Consider the following 22,274-nt stretch of genomic DNA (forward strand, 5'->3'; position numbering starts at 1 on the left):
CTTCTCCATGGACCTCCCTCTCCTCATCCTCCCTCATTGCCCACCACCCTCCAGCTTCCCTCTCCTGCTGCTGAGAAGCAAGTATGGGTCGCTTTTACATGGCAGCTTTCAGCCTCTTTCAAGGGCTCGTCCACACACAGCTTTTGTACCACTTTAACTATCCTGGTTTGACACTTGCACAATTAAAGGGATACAACCCTCTAGTGTGAATGCAGTTATACCGGGATAAACACGATATAGCTTATCCCCATTTGGGAGAATAAGCTATACTGATATAAGGCACCTTTATATCAGTAAATCAAGTCCACAGTGTGGATTGTACATAAGAACGGCCATACTGGGACAGACCAATGGTCCATCTAGCCCAGTATCCTGTCTACCGACAGTGGCCAATGCCAGGTGCCCCAGAGGGAATGAACAGAACAGGGCAATTTAAGGAGTGATCCATCCCGTCGTCCAGTCCTAGCTTCTAGCACTCAGAGATTTAGGGACACCCAGGGCATGGGATGCACCACTGACCATCTTGGCTAATAGCCATTGGTGGACCTGTCCTCCATGAATTTATCTTTTTTGAACTGAGTTATACTTCTGGCCTTCACAACATCCCCTGGCAATGAGTTCCACAGGTTAACTGTGCATTGTGTGAAGAAATACTTCCTTTTGTTTGTTTTAAACCTGCTGCCTGTTCATTTCATTGGGTGACCGCCTGGTTTGTGTGTTACATGAAGGCATAAATAACAATTCCCTACTCACTTTCTCCACACCCGTCATGATTGTATACAGCTCTCTCACACACTCCCTTAGTCATTTCTTTTCTAGGCTGAACAGTCCCAGACTTTTTACTCTCTCCTCATACGGAAGCTTTTCCGTAACCCTAATCATTTTTGTTACCTTGCTCTGTACTTTTTCCAATTCCAATGTAGCTTTTTCAAGATGGGGCGACCACATCCGCATGCACTATTCAAGCTGTGGGCGTGCCATGGATTTATAGAGAGGCAATAGGATATTTCTGTCTCATTCTCTCTCCCTTTCTTAATGATGCCCAACATTCTGTTCCCTTTTTTGACGGCCGCTGCTCAATGAGTGGATATTTTCAGAGAACTACCCACAATGACTCCAAGGTCTCTTTCTTGAGTGGTTAAAGCTAATTTAGACCCCATCATTTTCTATGTAGAGTTGGGATTATGCTTTCCAATGTGCATTACTTTGCATTTATCAACACTGAATTTCATCTGCCATTTTCTTGCCCAGTACATGATCGGCAGAATACTTTTTAAAACCACAAAATTTCAGTACTTGGATAAATGCGTAAAGAATGCAAAAAATAATAGCATTTTTTGTTTGCTTCTTTGTTTGTTTGTTTGGTTGGTTGGTGGTTGTGTGTGTTCTAGTTTTTTAACCAGGGTGTGGTACTGGGAAAATCTTCAGTAAGTGACTTGTCACAACATGTATTTGATCTAATACAAGAGCTTTTTGCCATTGATCCTCGCTTACTGCTATCTGTCATCCCACAGCTTGACTTCAAACTAAAGGTAGGATACAGTGAAGTTCTTGAATTTAATACAAGTAAATGAGGAGCATAAAGTTGGGAGCCACAGATTTAAGAAATATTTCACTATTCCAGTTGATAACTGGACCACCAGAACTTTTCCACTTTGCATTATCGGGCAGTTATTTTAATTTGATCAAATAAATGGGATAGAGAACAGACTTATGAACAGACTTGTTAAAATGGAACACCCAAATGGGTCTATCTTTCATTTGACTGTTTCTCTTCAGTTCCTAACTGTACTTTATCAAGTGCACTCTCCTCTTTAGTAGGGTATAGAGCATCTTCTTCAATAAATCCTCTCCTAAGGGATGTGTCTGTCTGAACTGCACCTCATCAACTGTCAGCTTTCCCTCAGCCCTTAGTTTAAAAACACCCCATGACCTTTTTAATTTGACATGGCAGCAGTCTGAGTCCATTCTGGTTTAGGTGGATCCCATCCTTCCTGGATAGGCTCCTCCTTTCCCATAAGGTTCCCCAGTTCCTAATCAACCTGAACCCCTCCTCCCTACACCATCGTCTCATCCACACATTGAGACTCTGCAGTTCTGTCTAACTGGCCCTGTGCATGGGACTGGAAGGATTTCAGAGAATGCTACCATGGAGGTCCTGGATTTTAATCTCTTTCCCAGCAGCCTAAATTTGGCCTCCAGAACCTCTCTCCTATCCTTCCCTAGTCATTGGTACCTACATGTACCACGACCATAGGCTCCTCCCCAGAACTGCACATAAGTCTATCTAGATGTCTTGAGAGCCCCACAACCTTTGCACCTGGCAGGCAAGTCACTCTGCGGTTCTCCCGCTCATCGATGTGTAGAAAGAATAGTCAATATGGCAGGCGACCAGCTTGGCTGAACAGTGAAATCCTTGCTGATCTTAAACACAAAAAAGAAGCTTACAAGAAGTGGAAGATTGGACAAATGACCAAGGAGCAGTATAAAAATATTGCTCGGGCATGCAGGAGTGAAATCAAGAAGGTCAGATCACACTTGGAGTTACAGCTAGCAAGGGATGTTAAGAATAACAAGAAGGGTTTCTTCAGGTATGTTAGCAACAAGAAGAGGGTCAAGGAAAGTGTGAGTCCCTTACTCAATGGGGGAGGCAGCCTAGCGACAGAGGATGTGGAAAAATCTAATGTACTCAATGCTATTTTTGCCTCAGTCTTCACGAACAAGGTCAGCTCCCAGACTGCTGCACTGGGCAGCACAGCATGGGGAGGAGGTGACCAGCCCTCTGTGGAGAAAGAAGTGGTTCGGGACTATTTAGAAAAGCTGGACGAGCACAAGTCTATGGGGCCAGATGTGCTGCATCCGAGGGTGCAAAAGGAGTTGGCGGCTGTGATTGCAGAGCCATTGGCCATTATCTTTGAAAACTCATGGCGATCTGGGGAGGTCCCGGAGGACTGGAAAAAGGCTAATGTAGTGCCCATCTTTAAAAAAGGGAAGAAGGAGAATCCTCGGAACTACAGGCCAGTCAGCCTCACCTCAGTCCCTAGAAAAATCATGGAGCAGGTCCTCAAGGAATCAATTCTGAAGCACTTAGAGGAGAGGAAAGTGATCAGGAGCAGTCAGCATGGATTCACCAAGTGAATGCCTGACTAACCTAATTGCCATGATTCACCAAGTCATGCCTGACTAACCTAATTGCCTCCTATGACAAGATAACTGGCTCTGTGGATGAGGGGAAAGCAGTGGACGTGTTATTCCTTGACTTTGGCAAAGCTTTTGATATGGTCTCCCACAGTATTCTTGCCAGCAAGTTAAAGAAGTATGGGCTGGATGAATGGACTATAAGCTGGATAGAAAGCTGACTAGATCGTTGAGCTCAATGAGTAGTGATAAATGGCTCCATGTCTAGTTGGCAGCCAGTATCAAGTGGAGTGCCCCAAGAGTCGGTCCTGGGGCCGGTTTTGTTCAATATCTTCATTAATGATCTGGAGGATGGTGTGGATTGCACTCTCAGCAAATTTGCAGATGACACTAAACTGGGAGGAGAGGTAGATATGCTGGAGGGTAGGGATCGGCTACAGAGGGACCTAGACAAATCAGAGGATTGGGCCTAAAGAAATCTGATGAGGTTCAACAAGGACAAGTGCAGAGTCCTGCAGTTAGGATGGAAGAATCCCATGAATCATAGAATCATAGAATATCAGGGTTGGAATGGACCCCTGAAGGTCATCTAGTCCAACCCCCTGCTCGAAGCAGGACCAATTCCCAGTTAAATCATCCCAGCCAGGGCTTTGTCAAGCCTGACCTTAAAAACCTCTAAGGAAGGAGATTCTACCACCTCCCTAGGTAACGCATTCCAGTGTTTCACCACCCTCTTAGTGAAAAAGTTTTTCCTAATATCCAATCTAAACCTCCCCCACTGCAACTTGAGACCATTACTCCTCGTTCTGTCATCTGCTACCATTGAGAACAGTCTAGAGCCATCCTCTTTGGAACCCCCTTTCAGGTAGTTGAAAGCAGCGATCAAATCCCCCCTCATTCTTCTCTTCTGCAGGCTAAACAATCCCAGCTCCCTCAGCCTCTCCTCATAAGTCATGTGTTCCAGACCCCTAATCATTTTTGTTGCCCTTCGCTGGACTCTCTCCAATTTATCCACATCCTTCTTGTAGTGTGGGGCCCAAAACTGGACACAGGACTCCAGATGAGGCCTCACCAATGTCGAATAGAGGGGAACGATCACGTCCCTCGATCTGCTTGCTATGCCCCTACTTATACAACCCAAAATGCCATTGGCCTTCTTGGCAACAAGGGCACACTGCTGACTCATATCCAGCTTCTCGTCCACTGTCACCCCTAGGTCCTTTTCCACAGAACTGCTGCCTAGCCATTCGGTCCCTAGTCTGTAGTGGTGCATTGGATTTTCCATCCTAAGTGCAGGACCCTGCACTTATCCTTATTGAACCTCATCAGATTTCTTTTGGCCCAATCCTCCAATTTGTCTAGGTCCTTCTGTATCCTATCCCTCCCCTCCAGCGTATCTACCACTCCTCCCAGTTTAGTACATGCACTGCTACAGACTACGGACCGAGTGGCTAGGCAGCAGCTCTGCAGAAAAGGACCTAGGGGTTACAGTGGACGAGAAGCTGGATATGAGTCAACAGTGTGCCCTTGTTGTCAAGAAGGCCAATGGCATTTTGAGCTGTATAAGTAGGAGCATTACCAGCAGATCGAGGATGTGATCATTCCCCTTTATTCAGCATTGGTGAAGCCCCCGTCTGGAGTACTGTGTGGAGTTTTGGACCCCACACTACAAGAAGGATGTGGAAAAATTGGAAGGAGTCCAGCGCAGGGCAACAAAAATGATTAGGGGGCTGGAGCACATGATTTATGAGGAGAGGCTGAGGGAACTGGGATTGTTTAGTCTGCAGAAGAGAAGAATGAGGGGGGATTTGATAGCTGCTTTCAACTACTTGAAAGGGGGTTCCAAAGAGGATGGATCTAAACTGTTCTCAGTGGTACCAGGTGACATAACAAGGAGGAGGTTTAGGCTGGATATTAGGAAACACTATTTCACTAGGAGGGTTGTGAAGCACTGGAATGGGTTACGTAGGGAGGTGGTGGAATCTGCTTCCTTAGAGGTTTTTAAGGTCAGGCTTGACAAAGCCCTGGCTGGGATGATTTAATTGGGGATTGGTCCTGCTTTGAGCAGGGGGTTGGACTAGATGGCCTCCTGAGGTCCCTTCCAATCCTGATATTCTGTGATTCTTTTATTCTATGATCGCAATCCCAGCTATCTATGCTTCTGATGATCAAATCCCATTACTATTTCCTGTCTCTTCCTAATAAGTGAGGTACCCTCACTGCAAGAGGATACCACGACATCATCTGGAAGGAGACTCCCAACTGGAATAATTTCCATCTTCACCAACGTGATGCTCTCCTTCTCCGAGACTTTCATTCTCCTCAGCAGCACAGAGGCTGTCAGACCACTGGTGGGACTGTTCTACTGTGTCCTGTAAAGTCTTGTCTATGTACTTTTCCATCTCCCTTCGCTATTCCAGTTCGGCCCCGCCTGTACTCAGTTTCTGAAGGGCAATGAGTTGCTTGCACTGAACGCACACACAAACGGCACCTGCCCACAAGGCAGATAATCCTACATGCGGCATTCAGCGCAATAAACTGGACTGCCTCCACTCTGCTGCTGGACTCCTGCCTGCTTTATTAGACTTGCAGAGGTCTGTTTGTTTGGTTTTGGTTATTGTTCTTTATGTGTGCTTTGTTTGGGAGGCATTATTGGCCTAAGTTTAGAGAATGTTTATTACGTTTATCTGGCTCTACAGCTCCCTCTCCACACCCCCTCACAAAGCTCTCCTGTTTGCTAGCTCCTTTGGTTGCTTACAAGCAGGCTTTTTAAACCCCCATTCTTCCAGCGTTAGCCTCGCCCCCTTGTCCAGCAACCCGAAAGGGATCAGGGATCAAAGGAAGGCAGGCTAGAGCCTCCTTAGGAAGCGCTTAACCTCGTGGAGCAGGCCGCTGGGCACAGAGCCCCCCAAAAGGAGCACACTAAACAGTTCAATCAAGCGGGCACGTGGCAAGCAAGCACACCACCAAACAAACTAACAGCCAGTAGTTAACTATGTGCTGATTTAACTATTGAGTTGAATAAAAGAATCACCCCTTGGTACAAGAACTGTGGGCAGACCAGGCCTAAGGCACAAGCCTCTGTGGTTTCAGCCCTTCCTAGGGCAGTTGATCAGGTCGTCTAGGACAGAGGTGGGCAAACTATGGCCCGCGGGCCACATCCAGCCCGCAGGACCATCCTGCCCAGCCCCTGAGCTCCTGCCCCGGGAGGCTCGCCCCCGGCCCCTCCCCAGCTGTCCCCCCTCCCCTGCAGCCACGCCGCCACGTGGCGCAATGCTCTGGGCAGCAGGGCTGCAGAGCCCGGCCTGACCCGGTGCTCTGTGCTGCGCGGCATGGCACGGCTGCCTGTCCGGGGGTGGTCAGGGAGATGGGGTGGTTGGATGGGCAGAGGTCCTGGGGGGCAGTCAGGAAGGAGGAGGGAGGTTGTATGGGGCAGCTTGGGGCAGTTAGGGGTGGGGGTCTGGGGGCAGTCAGGGGACCAAGAGCAGGGGGAGGGGTGGATGGGGCAGGGGTTCCCGGGGGGCCATCAGGGAACAGGGTGGGTTGGATGGGGCAGGAGTCCCGGGGGGCCATCAGGGGGTGAGAAGCGGGGGGGCTTGGATAGGGGGTGGGGGCCTGGCTGTTTGGGGAGGCACAGCCTCCCCTAACCGGCCCTCCATACAATTTCAGAAACCCGATGCGGCCCTCAGGCCAAAAAGTTTGCCCACCCCTGGTCTAGGAGATCCCCTCCTTCTACAACCTACAGCATGAGTTTCTGGAACAGCAAGCCAGGAGGGCAGGTCCGGAGAACCGGCTGAGCAACTCCCGCCCAACCCCACCAAAAGACTCAGTGAGGCCAGTCAGGGCTGTGCTGGCGGCTCCAGGGCGGTTCTAACCCAGTGACGAACTCATCAGGATGGCGTCATTCACCAAACGTGCCCTTCGAAGGGAAGCCCTGCTAGCAACAGCCTGAAAGCGGAAGCACACGCTGCCCCGGCTACATTGTCCTGGAGAAACACAGTACTCCACAGTAAATGGGCTCCGGGGAGCAGCTGTCAGGCTTTAAGGAATGACTCTTCCTGTCCCTCAAAGTTTGCAGATGCTCCCAAGCAGCTCCCTGCTCCCTGTGTGGCTGCAGCTTAATTTGCTTAATTGCGCAACATACAGTCAACCAGGATCAAATTTGTAGATGGCACCAGAATGAGAATGGGAGCAACCAAGGAACAGGGGAATGCAAAGTGCAGAAAGACCTGGGAAGATCAGCACAGTGAGGGCCACAAGCAGCTGAGGGGATACAGTGCTAATTACAGTGTGCTCAGGAAGGGGAAACAAAGGGCCCAGAAACAAAGCCAGGAGATGTAACTCAGCAGTCACACCCATCCCATTAAAATGGGCTTTTAAAGCCAGTCTCCTTAATCCTGTCCTAATTCCAAAAACATGTTTTTAAAAAAGTCACTTAGCAACCTTAGTTGACAACAGCTTACTCACCCATTACATCACCACGAAACCCAAGCATTTAGAAGCATAGAAATTAATAACTACAGATGTCACAAACCTTACACTGCCCACCCAATAAACATGAACGTATTATCTTTATCCAGGACAAAGAAATGCATATTTCACCACAGCACAATATCCTTAACTCTGACCCACAGAGAAGGCTTTCAGGGCATTTTTGCTATTTTGATTTTGGTATCTAAATATTTCCTTTTAAGGGGCAGCATTAAGTGCTAAACATTATTTATCCTACAGCAGAGGCCCCAGTGAAGTAATCAAGGCTCCATTTTTCCTAGATGCTCTACAAACATGCAGGAGAGAGACAGTATTAGTTGCATTTATCATTTGACAGCAGCAATTCTGAGAAAGTTCTTGTATTTGCAATCTCTTGACTATAACCTTATCTATCTAGAGCACTGGGCTGAGTGCTTGTCATCTGTGAGGGCTATTTTTCTAGGGCTGGTTTCCAAGCTCACTGACCTTATGAGCAGTCTCTCTCCTGGTTTCAATAAGCGTTGGATCAGGCCCCGAAGCAGAGCATGTCACCAGTAAAGCTGTTCCCTGCTTGCATATTTCTGCCTAGTAACTGTCCTTAGCTGTACAGCTGCTGTACGTAATCCCAACTATACATAGAAAATGGTGGGGTCTAAATTAGCTGTTACCACTCAAGAAAGATTTTGGAGTCACTGTGGAGAGTTCTGCGAAAACATCCACTCCATGTGCAGCGGCCGTTAAAAAATGAACAGAATGTTGGGCATCGTTAAGAAAGGGAGAGAGAATAAGACAGAAAATCTCATGTTGCCTCTGTATAAATCCATGGTACGTCCACACCTTGAGTACTGCATGCGGATGTAGTTGCCCCATCTCAGAAAAGATCTATTGGAATTGGAAAACAGAAATGATGAGGGATACGGAACGGCTTCCGTACGAGGAGAGATTAATAAGACTGGGACTTTTCACCTTGGAAAAGAGACGACTAAAGGGGGGGAGCCCAGGGCTAATGGGACTGGGGTGAACCCCGCCATGGGGAGGGGTGGGGAGCCCAGGGCTGATAGGACTGGGGTGAACCCTGCCGTGGGGAGGGGGCAGGGAGTCTGGAGGCAATGCGGGTGAGGCAAACCCCACCATGGGGGAGGAAGTAGGAGTTTGGGGGTAATGAGGGTGGGAGGAGCCCGGGGATAATGGGGGTGGGGCGAACCCCACTGTGGGGAGGGGCGTTAGGGGGTGGATCTCCCAAATGAACCTGGTCAGCCTAGTAGCCAGGCTGCCCCAGGGAGCTCCCTTCCCCCCTGCCCCATGCCAGGCAGAGCCCAGCCCAGCCCAGCCCCTAGGCCGACCAGGTTCACCTGGGAGCTCCAGCACCTGAGCCCAGCTGAGTGGGGCTCCCCCCAGGCCGCTCTGTTTGGAGGTGGGGGAGTAGGAATACAGGGGCAAGGCGGGGCTGTGGGAAGAGAGAAGGGCTGGAGTTGAGGGGGAGGTTGGAGGCAGGTGGTGGAGGGGCTGCAGGGAGAGGGATGGGCTCCTGGGGAAGGGGAGGTGGAGGGGCGGTCGGGGCAGCATGGGGGAGGGGCTGCAAGGAGGGGGAGCGGTGGTTGGGGGTGGGGAAGGGGGGGCAGTCAGGGGCAGAGGAGGGAGAGGCTGGGGGAAGGGGAGGGGGGCCTGCAGGGAGGGGTGTGGTAGTTGGGGGGAGGGGCTGCGGGGAGAGGCTGGGGGAAAGGGGAGGGGGAGGAGCTGTGGGGAGAGGGAAGGGTTGGGGCAGAAGAGGGGGAGGGGCAGTCAGGGGCAGAGGGGGGAGGGGCTGCGGGGCGAGGCTGGGGGAGAGGGGAGGGGGAGGAGCTGTGGGGAGAGGGAAGGGCTGGGGTAGGGAGGGGGCAGTCGGGGGCAGGGGCTGAGGGGGAGGGGCGGTCGGGGGAGGGGGAAGGGCTGGGGTAGAGGGAGGGACGGTCGGGGCAGAGGGGGGAGGGGCTGAGGGAAGGGGGAGGAGCGGTCGGGGGCGGGGGGAGGGGGAAGGATTAGGGTAGGGGGAGCGGCAGTCAGGGCTGAGGGGAGGGGGAGGGGAAGCAGAGGGGAAGGCGAGGGGCAGGGGCGGTCTGGGGCAGGCGGGAGGGGAGGGGCTGGGGGGAGGGGCGGTCGGGGGCGGGGGGAGGGGAAGGGCTGGGGTAGGGGGAGGGGCGGTCGGGGGCGGGGGGAGGGTCACCCGGTGAAGGTCAGGGTTCGCTGCCGCCTCCTCGGCTCTCGGGCCCTGGACCCGCCCCTTAGGCCTCCCACCAATGAGGAGCCGCTTCGCCCTGGACCCGCCCCTTCCCCGCTGTCATCACAGAACCGCACGTGGAGGAGGCGGGGCAGAGGCCGGGCTCATCCGTGTACGTCACCACCCTGCGCCTTGCCATTGGCTGCGCGGCCGAGTTGGCTCCGCGCCCGGCTTACGCAGCGTCAAAACCGCCAGTCAGGGAGAGGGGGCGGGACCAGGGGCGGGGCCTGAGTCTGGACCCGGAAGCGGCTGGGGGAGCCTCTCGGCTGCGCTCGGCAGTCGGCGTCGGGCAGCGGGTGCTGCGGAGCCGGAGTCGGTGGGTCCCGAGAGAGGGGCCGGGCCGGGCCGGAGGAGAGACGCGGTTGGGGGTCCGAGGTCTGGCGATAGTGGGGCGGGGTGACCCTGATGTCGGGGGGGGGGCGACGCCTGGGGATAATGGGGCGGGGCGACCCTGATGTCGGGGGGGGTGACCCTGGTGTCGGGGGGGGGCGACGCCTGGGGATAATGGGGCGGGGTGACCCTGATGTCGGGGGGGGGTGACCCTGATGTCGGGGGGGGGGGGCGACGCCTGGGGATAATGGGGCGGGGTGACCCTGATGTCGGGGGGGGGGCGACGCCTGGGGATAATGGGGCGGGGCGACCCTGATGTCGGGGGGGGGTGACCCTGATGTCGGGGGGGGGGCGACGCCTGGGGATAATGGGGCGGGGTGACCCTGATGTCGGGGGGGGGGCGACCCTGATGTCGGGGGGGGGCGACGCCTGGGGATAATGGGGCGGGGGACCCTGATGTCGGGGGGGGGGCGACCCTGATGTCGGGGGGGGGGTGACGCCTGGGGATAATGGGGCGGGGCGACCCTGATGTCGGGGGGGGGGGGTGACGCCTGGGGATAATGGGGCGGGGCGACCCTGATGTCGGGGGGGGGGCGACGCCTGGGGATAATGGGGCGGGGCGACCCTGGTGTCGGGGGGGGGGGCGACCCTGGTGTCGGGGGGGGGGGGCGACGCCTGGGGATAATGGGGCGGGGCGACCCTGGTGTCGGGGGGGGGCGACGCCTGGGGATAATGGGGCGGGGCGACCCTGATGTCGGGGGGGGTGGTGACGCCTGGGGATAATGGGGTGGGGCGACCCTGATGTCGGTGGGGCGGGTGACGCTTGGGGATAATGGGGCGGGGCGACCCTGATGTCGGTGGGGGGGGTGACGCTTGGGGATAATGGGGCGGGGCGACCCTGATGTCGGGGGGGGGGGGTGACGCCTGGGGATAATGGGGCGGGGCGACCCTGATGTCGGGGGGGGGGGGTGACGCCTGGGGATAATGGGGCGGGGCGACCCTGATGTCGGGGGGGGGCGACGCCTGGGGATAATGGGGCGGGGCGACCCTGGTGTCGGGGGGGGGGGGCGACGCCTGGGGATAATGGGGCGGGGCGACCCTGGTGTCGGGGGGGGGGGGGCGACGCCTGGGGATAATGGGGCGGGGCGACCCTGGTGTCGGGGGGGGGCGACGCCTGGGGATAATGGGGCGGGGCGACCCTGATGTCGGGGGGGGTGGTGACGCCTGGGGATAATGGGGTGGGGCGACCCTGATGTCGGTGGGGGGGGTGACGCTTGGGGATAATGGGGCGGGGCGACCCTGATGTCGGTGGGGGGGGTGACGCTTGGGGATAATGGGGCGGGGCGACCCTGATGTCGGGGGGGGGTGACGCCTGGGGATAATGGGGCTGGGGTGAACCCCGCCTGCGGGGGGGTGAGGTCTGGGGATAGTGGGGCTGGAGTGAACCCTGCCGTTGGTGGGTGAGACCCCGGCGGGTCATGGGGCTGGGGTGATCCCTGCCTTGTTTGGCGCCCTGGGGATAATGGGGCTGGGGTGAGCTCTGTGGTCAGGGGGTGACCTGGGAGGGGGGTAATGGGGCTCGGGTGTACCCTGCCGTCGGGGTGGACGACACCCCGGGGAGTAATGGGACTGGGGTGAACCCTGCCGTCAGGGGGGAGGCCCCTGGCGGTAATGGGGCTTGGGTGAACCCCAAATGGAGGAGTGTGGGGATCTGATGAATCAGATTTTGAGGGGTGAACCCCCAAATCAGGTGGTGATGGGGAGCACCTACATAGAATCTGCAGGGAGGAGTTCATGCATTACACAGTCTTCCTGCCCCCACACTAATTTCCCAGGATTATGGCGAGGCTGGGGGTGGACTGGGGTGGAGTACATGAACCCCAATCATGGGGGAGTGAAGCACTTTCGGGGGGATTTTGAGGTGAGGCAAGAATGGAGGCAGTGGTGAGAGGAGAAGGCTTGTAGCTTCCATACAGACTCGTGTTGCTTTTCTTTCACAGGGTTTTGTGGTGATCTGATTCCCTTGAGCAGAGGCTGCAGGTAAGAACTGGATTTGACTTGAAATGAGCTGTGCTGTTTCCAGGCCTTGCTAATCAGGTTATGTCCTCACTGTTGCTGCTGAAGTTATCTGGTTCATGCACTTCAGAACTGGGAATGGGACATGGGGCCTTTCACCTCAAGGTCACAAGTTCAAACTCAGCTTTGCTTGGTCGTGACTGAAGACTGTCACTATCTGATCGGGTGACCAGACAGCAAGTGTGAAAAATCAGCACTGGGGTGTCGCTGTCGTGCCGTAGTCTAAGGTGTTCCCTTCGAAAGGGCTCTGGGATTGGGATGATGAAGTTTGCTCATAAAACCTTATTTCCTTGTTGTTTAGCTTCAGTTCACCGAATAGCGGTAAAGCAGGGGTGATTCTGGCGCATGTCTAGTATAAGATCCACAGAGCTCTTCTGTACCAGGGGGTCGCCCTGTTAGTCTGTATCCACAAAAATAACAAGGAGTTCGGTGGCTCCTTAAAGACTAACCGATTTATTTGGGCATAAGCTTTTGTGGGTAAAACCCCACTTCTTCAGATGCAACTGAAGAAGTGGGTTTTTTACTCACGAAAGCTTATGCCCAAATAAATCGGTTAGTCTTTCAGGAGCCACCAGAGAGCTCTACTGGAGACTACATGTCCCAGCATGCAATGCTTCATTTTAATATCTGAGCTGCCTAGTTTACCCCATTGCATGCTGGGATCTGTAGTCTCTTGAAAACCACAGTCCATATTGCAGTAAGGGCAGCCACAGTCTGTATTAGGGTGACCATCTATGATTCTATGACCAGATGTCCTGATTTTATAGGGACAGTCCTGATTTTTGGGTCTTTTTCTTATATAGGTTCCTATTACCCCCTACCCCCTATCCCAATTTTTCATATTTGCTGTCTGGTCACCCTAGTCTGTATATTTGAGCATAAGCTTTCGTGAGCTACAGCTCACTTCATCCACTGAATGCATCGGATGAAGTGAGCTGTAGCTCACGAAAGCTTATGCTCAAATAAATTGGTTAGTCTCTAAGGTGCCACAAGTCCTCCTTTTCTTTTTGCGAATACAGACTAACACGGCTGCTACTCTGAAACCTAGTCTGTATGTTGTGGCTGTCCTTAGTTCAGAAACTGGATGGGCAGAGCACTACACTTTATCCACAGGCACGGTGTCTGTTCAAAAGTCTAGATCTTGCTGGCCTTGCGTTAGACTGTGGTGGCCCCTGGTAAGCATCATCCGGTCACCACAAGGTCTCGGACAGAGGAGCAAAGGAGCTGTTCCTGCTCCCTGACTGTCTCCTCGCTGGCTTACTGCTAGGGTCCTGTGTGTTCTCATACCTAGACTCTCCTGGCTCGGAGTGCTCCATATATTTTTGAGTAGCTGTGGTGTGCGCAGGGTCTGGGGAGCTGTCTCTCTGGGCCTGGCTGTTCAGAAGTCTCCTGCGAGCTAGCTGCTCTCTGGAGCCTGTGCTGCAGGGAGCTGCAGCAACAGTTCCTGGGCTGAAGCTCCAGGTTCCTTTAACACCTAGGGCAGCTCTATAGATGCATTTCAGCTTTGTCACTGACTCAGCTTGTTTCTTGTCCCCTCTGGGGAGAGTTTTCTTTTCCTCTCTCATTGGAGCATTGCTCTAAGGCAGTGTTTCTCAAACTGGGGTCTGTGAGGGTACTCCAGGGGGTCTGCAGGCCTTGCTGATCCACTCCTCTCCTTCCTCCCAATGCCTCCTGCACACCGGGGAACAGCTGTTCAGGAGGGGGAGGAGTGGGGATGGGGCGTGCTCAGGGAATGGGACAGAAAGAAGCGGGGAAGGGTGGGAAATGGGCGGGAGGGGCCTGGGACTGAGCGGGGGGCTTGGAGGTCTTCAAAAAATTTTAAATCAAAATGGGGGTCCTCGGGTTGCTCAAGTTTGAGAATTGTTGCTCTAAGGAAAGCCGGGAGGATGGAGAACAACACGGTATTGAGACTCTGGCACTTCCAGCTGGTGGTCAGAAATCTGCTTTGGGCTCTGCTGTGTGAGCTGTGACTCCCTCCGCTCCAGAGGTGCTGGAACAATTTGTACAGTGGGGGTGCTGAGAGCCATTGAACCAAACTGTGAACCCTGGATATGGTGGAAACCGCGTCAAACCAGCACTCCTAGGTCTAGCACTTCTGCTCAGCTCTGTTGGCTTGCCGGCAAACTGGGAAGAGGAACGGTCTGCCCTTGATGGCTGATCTGCCTCTTCTCTTGTGGTCAGTTAGGAAGGAGTGGTGGTAGTAGCTTTGTCTGTGTCTTGCCCGTGCCCTTCCCCCATTTCCAGGCCATGTGAGACCAACCAGATCCTCCCCCTGTTCCGTAAGAGCTCCTGTGTTCTTCCTGTTCTCGCCCCGGCTCTTGGTGTCTTCGGACGATATCACTGTTTGCTGCTCATTTCCTTCCTTACCCTCATGCAGCCACTTCTGTTTCATTCCCAGCTTTCTCTCTGCCCTGCGTTTATTGTACAGCCCCCACAGGTTGGATTGACCCCTTCTCCTTTCTCAAGCTGGCAGGTCGCTCCTGAATCTTGGACGTTGGGTCAAGTGGATGTTTTTCTCTCACCGTAGAAGGGAAGCCAATGCTCCTTGACTCCAAACCCTTCTTCAGCTACCAGCTGAGTTGCCAGGCTTTCACCTGCCCTCAATGCTGGAAGGATCTCTGAGAAGATGAGTTGTGCTGAGATCACTTTCCCAAAGTCTCTATAGTCCTCCCATGGCTCTCTGTATTGTTAGAGTTGGTGGATATTATTTGTATAACTGTAGCACCCCAGAGAGCCCTAGCTGTGGACGAGAACCCCATTGTAGCAGGTCCTGCCTCGAAGAACGTACAGTCCAAGTGTAAGACGATAGATGGATAGGTAGGAGAGTATGAAGAAATCCTGAGACAGTCGTGGTCAGGTGATGGTCTCAGCGCACCAGCAGCCTAAACATTGCCAGGTTGTTTGTAGGCACCACAGCAAAGGAGAGTTTGAAGGAAGATAAAAAAGCCGCTTTGTGGATGCTTGCAGAAAGCTCCTCCAAAGCATGAGGGACAGCAAAGGAGAGAGCACGAAGGTGCTTGTTTGAAAACATAATAAGTGAGGATGGAAGCTGATGTCATTGGCCAATCAGAGGGTGGACCTGACCAGGAGAGGAATTCTGCTTAATTCCTTACCACCATGGGTCATGTCTGAATTTTTTGCCCCTATGCTAGAGAATAGGCTGCCTGGGTCTCCCAGTCTCCTACCGTTACTGCTATCCACGCTGCCTGGCCGTTCTACTTCCTGGAACTCGCCTTCCAGATTGTCTCTTACCCTCCACCTGTTTTGCGTGGGCTGTGTCCTCTACCTTTTCCCACTCAGCTTGTGCTAAGAGCAGGGGAACCAAAGAACCGCTGTAGGCTTCTGAGGGTCCTGGGGAAGTGCCTTGCGGCCCAGGGCCTAACAGAGCTTGAGTGTTGCTGGAGACCTGGTATTTCCTGGCGGTATCCAGGGGCGACGACTCCTTGAAAGTTTTTCTCCTTCCTAGCCTCCATTCACCTTGCACGTCCTGTGGTCAGCTATCAATAAACAATTCCCTTTCCCTTGTTTCTTTCAGCTTCTTCAGCTGGTTTTGAGTCCCCAGAACGGAAATCAGCTGGGCTCACACACCCTGCATTTCACAGGCTTCTGTCATATCTGTCCTGTGGCCTGCAGCTATACTCACTTCGGCTGTGGCCTGGGTCGAGCTCCTACACTAAACTGGGTCTTGATGGGCCAGTCCTCGGATGGAAGGCCTCCAAAGAAAACCCAGGTGCTGCAGGAAGTGGTGTTAGTAACTCAGCAGGCTGTGCTCCTGGGTAGTGACCGGACGTCCCAGGCCTGTTGTTAGGTGTGATGGAAACCCCAGCAATCGGTGAAGACCCCACTGCACTTTATCCAAGAGCTGAAGAGTTAACCCTGATTTTCTGGCCAAATTCCAGCTGGGCTAATTGCATTCTTTCAGTGTCACATCTCCCTGGTGGAGAGGGGCTTCTCCTGGATGTGGGTGGCTGTGCTTAGTTGGTGTCTGAAGTGATTCTCTTTACTGGTGTGGGGAGGCTTAACGCAGCTTGAGCTCCCTGGATGGAAGGCCCCTCAGTGGGCAGAGGATTGATCAAAGGTTCAAGTGAAGGACCTTGTCTTGCTGCCAGGGCGCATTCTGCATGTCGCAGGTATAGCTTGCTGTGAAAGCTCAGTGGGTTTGGTGCCAGGTGGAGCGCAGACTGATTCTGGGGCACCAGCTGTGAGACAGAGAACCCCCGCCAGTCATTCAGGTGCTGGTTGCTTTTAACAAAGCCCCACAAGTGTGTGACTTACTCCTAGTTACGCGCCTGGCCCTGGGGAGCAAGTGAGATTGGGGCACTTCTGCCCCCATACTTGTGCGTAGCTCTGTGGAAGTGTTCTCTTGTCTGTCTCTGAAGCTGTCCGTGGCAACTGCTCAGGCTTCCTGCACTGGGGTTCCAATCAGAGAGCCTGCAGAGCCTTGTGCCTTGAATTTGGAGCTCAACAAACACCTGGGAAGGGTCCTTTGAGTCCTTGGGATCTTGAGTAACAGCCGTGTTAGTCTGTCTTTGCAAAAAGAAAAGGAGGACTTGTGGCACCTTAGAGACTAACCAATTTATTTGAGCATGAGCATCCGATGAAGTGAGCTGTAGCTCACGAAAGCTCATGCTCAAATAAATTGGTTAGTCTCTAAGGTGCCACAAGTACTCCTTTTCTTCTTGGGATCTTGCTGTCTTTTGCACTGCTCCCTGAGCGTCTCCTTCCTGCTGGTGTTCACCTCAGCTGGGAAGGCTTCCTGGTTGCAGACTCTGCTGGCCAGGTGGGCTGTGGGCTGTCCTTCGTCCAGGGAAAGCAGTGCTGACGCCTCACCCTAAGTTCCTGAGTAAGGTAGTCTCGGATTTCCGTTTGAGCCAGTGGTCGTCATCTTGCATTTCTCTGAGGCTTCATAGTTACCCTGGGGAGATCAGGCTCTGCGCTCTGGGTGTACACGTGGCCAGGTTAGTGTTATCCGGACAGAACTAAGTCTTTTAGGAAGTGTAACAGGCCATTTATTGCCCTGGATGAAAAATCCACCAGTTAGGCTCTTGCTGCTCAAAACTCCTCTGAACGGATTAGGGAGTCTATCGGATCACGTATGGTACAAATTCACGAGCGTCCTCGTGCCAAGATGTCCTGGGCTCCCTCCACAGGGACACGGTAGTGTCCACACTGTGCCCAGATCTGAGATCTGCAGGCCTGCCATGTGGGCTCAGGCCACACCTTTACAGGCCCCACTCTCTTGACCCTGCAGCCAAAGCAGTTGCTGGGCTTGGGAGGGCAGTGCTTGTGGCTGACTGACCTCCTTGGCCTGCTTCCTTGGGAGGCCCCTGCTAGCTAATGTCCTGTTGTGGAGCTCGGCGGAGGCCGCTCGCAAAGGAGGAAAGGGGCTGAATTACCTCCTGTGCTCTGGATACATTGGTGCTGCAGAGCCATGCTGATCTCACTCCCCCCCCACCCCACACACTTCAGGTGCGCTTTGGGGGCAGAGAGGAACTGAGGATCGCTGGTGGGAGCAGGCCTTATTTATACCCTTGACCTGAGGGCGGGAAGGGTTTGAAGGACAGGCCTGCATGCCCAATTGTTAGCGAGAAAGTGGCCACGGGTCCCAGGCACTTGACTCCTAAAGGGGGTCACTGGAGGGGCCCTGTGTTTAGGGAGGAGGAGCTAGGAGAGGTGAGTAACCCCTTTTCTCTTGCATCTGCCTTCTGCTAGGCAGGCCATGGTCAGAGACAGGCTCCTGGGCTGACGGGCTCTGGCGGCTCCTATGGAATCGTGCTCTAATGGGAGGATGACTAAACTCTGCCCAGAGTGGGCTGTGTATAGGGTTGCCAGGTGTCCGGTTTTCGACTGGAACACTCAATCGAAAAGGGAGCCTGGCTGCTCTGGTCAGCACTGCTGACCGGGACGTTTAAAGTCCAGTCAGCAGTGCAGAGGGGCTAAGGCAGGCTCCCTGCCTGCTGTGGCTCCGCGTGACTCCCGGAAGCAGCGGCATGTCCCCCATACAGCTCCTAGGTGTAGGGGCAACCAGGGGGCTCCACATGCTGCCCCTGCCCCAAGCACCAGCTCCCATTGGGTGGGAACTGCAGACAATGGGAGCTGTGGGGTGGTGCCTGCGCACGGGACAGAGCGCAGATCCGCCTGGCCACGCCTCCACGTAGGAGCTGGAGTGGGGACATGTCACTGCTTCTGGGAGCTGTTTGACGTAAGCGCCGTCTGGAGTCTGCACCCCTGAGCCCCCTGCACCCAAACCCCTGCCCAAGCCCTGATCTCCCTCCCACCCTCCAAACCCCTTGATCCCAGCCTGAAGCACTCTCCTGCACCCTTAACCCCTCATTTTTGGTCTCACCCCAGAACCCTCACTCCCAGCCCAGAGCCCATACTCCCTACCACACCCCAACCCCCTGCCTCAGCCTGGAGCCCCCTCCCATACTCCGAACCCCTCAGCTCCACCCACCCAGTCCGGAGCCCCCTCCAGCATCCCAACCCCCTGAGCCAGCCTGGTGAAAATGAGTGAGTAAGGGTGGGGAGAGTGAGCGACGGGGAGGTTGCAGGGGATGGAGTGAGCCAGGGCAGGGCCTTGCAGAAGGGGCAGGGGTGGGGCAAGGGTGTTTGGTTTTGTGAGTAGAAAGTTGGCAACCCTAGGTGTGTGATGATTCATTGCTGCGTGCTCATAGAAGTGAGGGGTGGAGGAGCTGGGACAGGGCTGGTCCCTATAGCATACTTGGTAGCATTTTGCCCAGTCTAGTTTGCATGGCCTGGTGCTGGCCCCTGGATCTGTCTGATGTCTCTGGCAATGCACCATGGCACAATTCTGGAGCACAGCATGCTTTGTATCCTTCCCAGAGGAGCAGGGATTACGCTGTCTGGGCCATTTGTGCCCAGCGACAGAGGTGTCCAGTTCATGTTTACACATCTTGGATGGCACAGGTTGGGGCTGGAGGGAGAGGTGACCCCCCTCATGCCCAGACCTGCTGTCACACTCCAGAAACAGTCACCAGATTTTAACTGTAGCTGTTCTACCCCCTGCATTGTCCTGTCTTTGTCTCTCTGTTCCCAGCACTGCTGCTTTTGGGTACTCGATGCTCTGCTTTGGGATCTGTCTGCCTCCTCCCACCCCTGTTCAGACACCCCTCAGTCTGGGACTTGGGATTCTACACCTCCCTCTCCCCCACTCCCACCTTCCGAAAAGAGAAGAATGATTCTCCCTAGTGGAGTGCTCCAAGCCCCATGGAGGCTAAGGACCGTCCACACTTCCTGAGCTGTCTCTGATGGGATGGTTCAGAGTGGCCCGTGGGCCTGCCATTGCAGCGTGTGGCCTGTGTGACTGACCCGCCCTCTCGATTCGGTGCTAGTACACGCCTTCTATCGTAGGGCTTTACGCTGCTGCCCCTCGCTCTAGGGCCGGAGCATCTGGCTCAGTCTCTTCAGATCCCTTATTTACCGTCTTTCCTTGTACTCAGTCCCTCCCAGCACAGATGCTAATGCCTGCCGGCTGCCTTGCGCCCTTTGCCCTGGGGAGGTTGGGGGACAGGGGAGGTGTTGGTAAGAATTCCCGCTCCCCCCCGCCCCCAACTCTTCCCCTCTGCATGGCGCTGACATGGGCACAGGCAGCCTGCACTCCGCTTTCCATTCGTGTCCCCCCGGGCCAGCTTCACCTGTGGGGCCATTGCCGCCTTAGACAAGTTTGGTCACCTGTGTGCCTTATCTGGGGGAGGGCGCCCGCTCATGGGACTGTAAGGATGCTAGTACCAGGTGGGAAATAGAAAAGAAACCTCTGAGGGCAGAGGGGAGAGTCTCACCTTGGTCGGTACAGGCTGCACACGAACTCCAGCACACCGAGCTGGGATATCCCCAGCGGACTACACGGTCTGGGGTCTGGGCAGTAATGGCTGGCAGCCATTGCAACACAAGATTTGCCATATTGGATCCAGTTAATTGGCGTGATCTGCTGTCTTGCTGCCACCATACATGACATACCCCTGTGCCCTGCCATCCAGGGGTGCTGAGAGCCACTGGACCAAACAGCAAACCCTGTCTGTGATGGAAACCACGTCAAGCCAGGGGGGCAGCAGAACCTGCAGCACCCCTAGTTCCACACCTAGGCTGCCATCTCTGTTTGTGCGGGCAGACTGAGTATCAAGGACCCTGGTCTTAGACATTTGTCCCTTGACCTGCTGTTTGGGCCAAAACCAACTCTGTATCTAAAGTGCGTGATGCTCCATGGGTCTGCTTGCCACCCCCATCTTTCCTGCTTTCTGATTGCCCCATCCGCCAGGCCCCAGCTGTAATCCTCACACCGTGGGAATCGGGAGGGACATAAACCCAAATTGTCCCATGCAGGATGTTAGGCCAGCCCTTTCCCAAAGGATCTGGGGAGCGCAGCCCTGTGTGTTGGCACCCACTCGAGTACAGCATCCCCACTGCATGAGGATCTGCACTGTTCAGCACAGGACCGTTGTGTTCACAGGCAGAGTGTGCTCCTTTCATGAGGCCCTGGGGTGCTGAGGCAGATGAGATTTAATACCCACAGTCCAGGGAGATGGGAACAAAGCTCTGACCTGTTCTGTGTCCCTGAATGGCCTCTTGGTATGTGGAGCTGACACCCTCCAGTCCTGGGGCAGGCTGGAATCAGTGACACCCACACTGGGGGGCTTGGGGTGTCCAGATGAGTTCAGCTCAGATGTCGATCCGCTGATTGTCCGGGTTTCTTTCTGTTTGCACAGGGTGTTCTGTCCTGCAGGGCCCTTCCCCGCCCGCCCCCCTCCGCCCTGCTTTGCAGGGGTGCTGGCTGTGAACCAAACTCTGGAGCTGGACAGCCCTGAACTTCGCAAATGTCTGCAGTTAGGTCCAGACCTTAATTCTGCAGCTCGGGCCCATCTTTATTTTTAGCCCCTTTTAAAGCCTGGTTGATGGTGTTCCAAGGAAGTCACATGACCTGCCTGAGGTCAGTGGCTCATCCTGGATCAGGACCCAGGTTTCCCAACCATCAGCTGTAACCATGAAGCCTTTGTAATGGGGTCAAGTGTTTGAGTGACTCATGTGAGCAGGGGGGAGGGGCAGTGGGAGCGAGGCTGTCTAATGAATTGTTAAGCTTATTTGTCAATGATGTTCATAGCAACATTAGCGAGTGCTACAAACTATGCTCTCTGCCCTCCCCTAGCCTCTCCCATCTGTATGATAGTTCTATGGATAGGATTCACTTTACCCACCACTGATATGCAGCTACCCCTGGGGTGGAAGGTAGCAGCTGTGTAACAGGACTCAGCAGTACTATCCAGCAGTGTTTAGGACGGGAAGGGAAGGAAGGTCTTGTATCCAGTTCAAGCCCCAGTGGGATTGAGGGCAGCAGAACAGAATCATTTACACTGAAATCTGGTTAACACCCTGTCTCATATGGAAAATGCCCCAGGCCTGTAATGACAGGTAGGGGTCAGGACCTCAGTTTTCCATCACATCTGCTACTGGGACGAGGCAGAATTGGCTGAATGGGTTTTGTGACGTTAAGATGGCATCTGATGCACGTGAAGTGCTATGTGCCCCGCTCTTTGTGCCATCTAGTGGCCGGGCTGCCTGGGCATAGACTGGGTGGAGGGGAAAGCACCTGCTGCAGGCTGCCCAGGGCACTGACCTTGCCGGGACGCTGGTGACGTGACGGGGGGGCGAGGGGGTTAGGGTGTCCCATGGGTGGGAGTGCAATGCGGCTGCTGAACCCCAAGTGGGGCCGTGTGGAGCCAGCCCCACGTGGGGGGGGGCTCTGTGGAGGGGACAGGCAGCTCACGGGAGCTGAGACAAAGGAGTGAGGCAGAACAGCATTGAGGCATGCTGAGGGGTGGAAATGGGGGGAGAATTGCTATGGCAACGCATTGCTGACAGCTAGATCCATGGGGGTAGCTGCTTCAGAGGAGAGAGGAGCAGGCACGGCAGGATTGCCGTCTGGGTCAACGGTTTCCCTGGGTCCCGTCACGTGCTGACTGTAAAGCACCAAAGCTTCCCCAGTGGCATT

General features: G+C 54.4%; 1 protein-coding gene across 4 annotated transcripts in view; it reads left to right on the forward strand.

Annotated features, from left to right (window-relative positions):
• The first annotated feature begins 10,112 nt into the window (after positions 1–10,112).
• The window catches only part of ATOSB (atos homolog B), a 70,678-nt gene continuing 58,516 nt past the window's right edge, over positions 10,113–22,274 (forward strand). For 3 of the 4 annotated variants that reach the window (XM_077816584.1, XM_077816580.1, XM_077816583.1), the window contains exons 1-2: positions 10,119–10,240; positions 12,196–12,235. The gene's annotated coding sequence lies outside the window, so the exon portion shown is untranslated. Of the gene's footprint in view, positions 10,241–12,195; positions 12,236–22,274 lie in introns of all 4 variants that reach the window. The other variant, XM_077816581.1, reaches the window with a different exon arrangement.

Source organism: Eretmochelys imbricata, chromosome 5 (assembly GCF_965152235.1).
Source record: "Eretmochelys imbricata isolate rEreImb1 chromosome 5, rEreImb1.hap1, whole genome shotgun sequence".
Taxonomy (NCBI): Eukaryota; Metazoa; Chordata; order Testudines; family Cheloniidae; genus Eretmochelys; species Eretmochelys imbricata.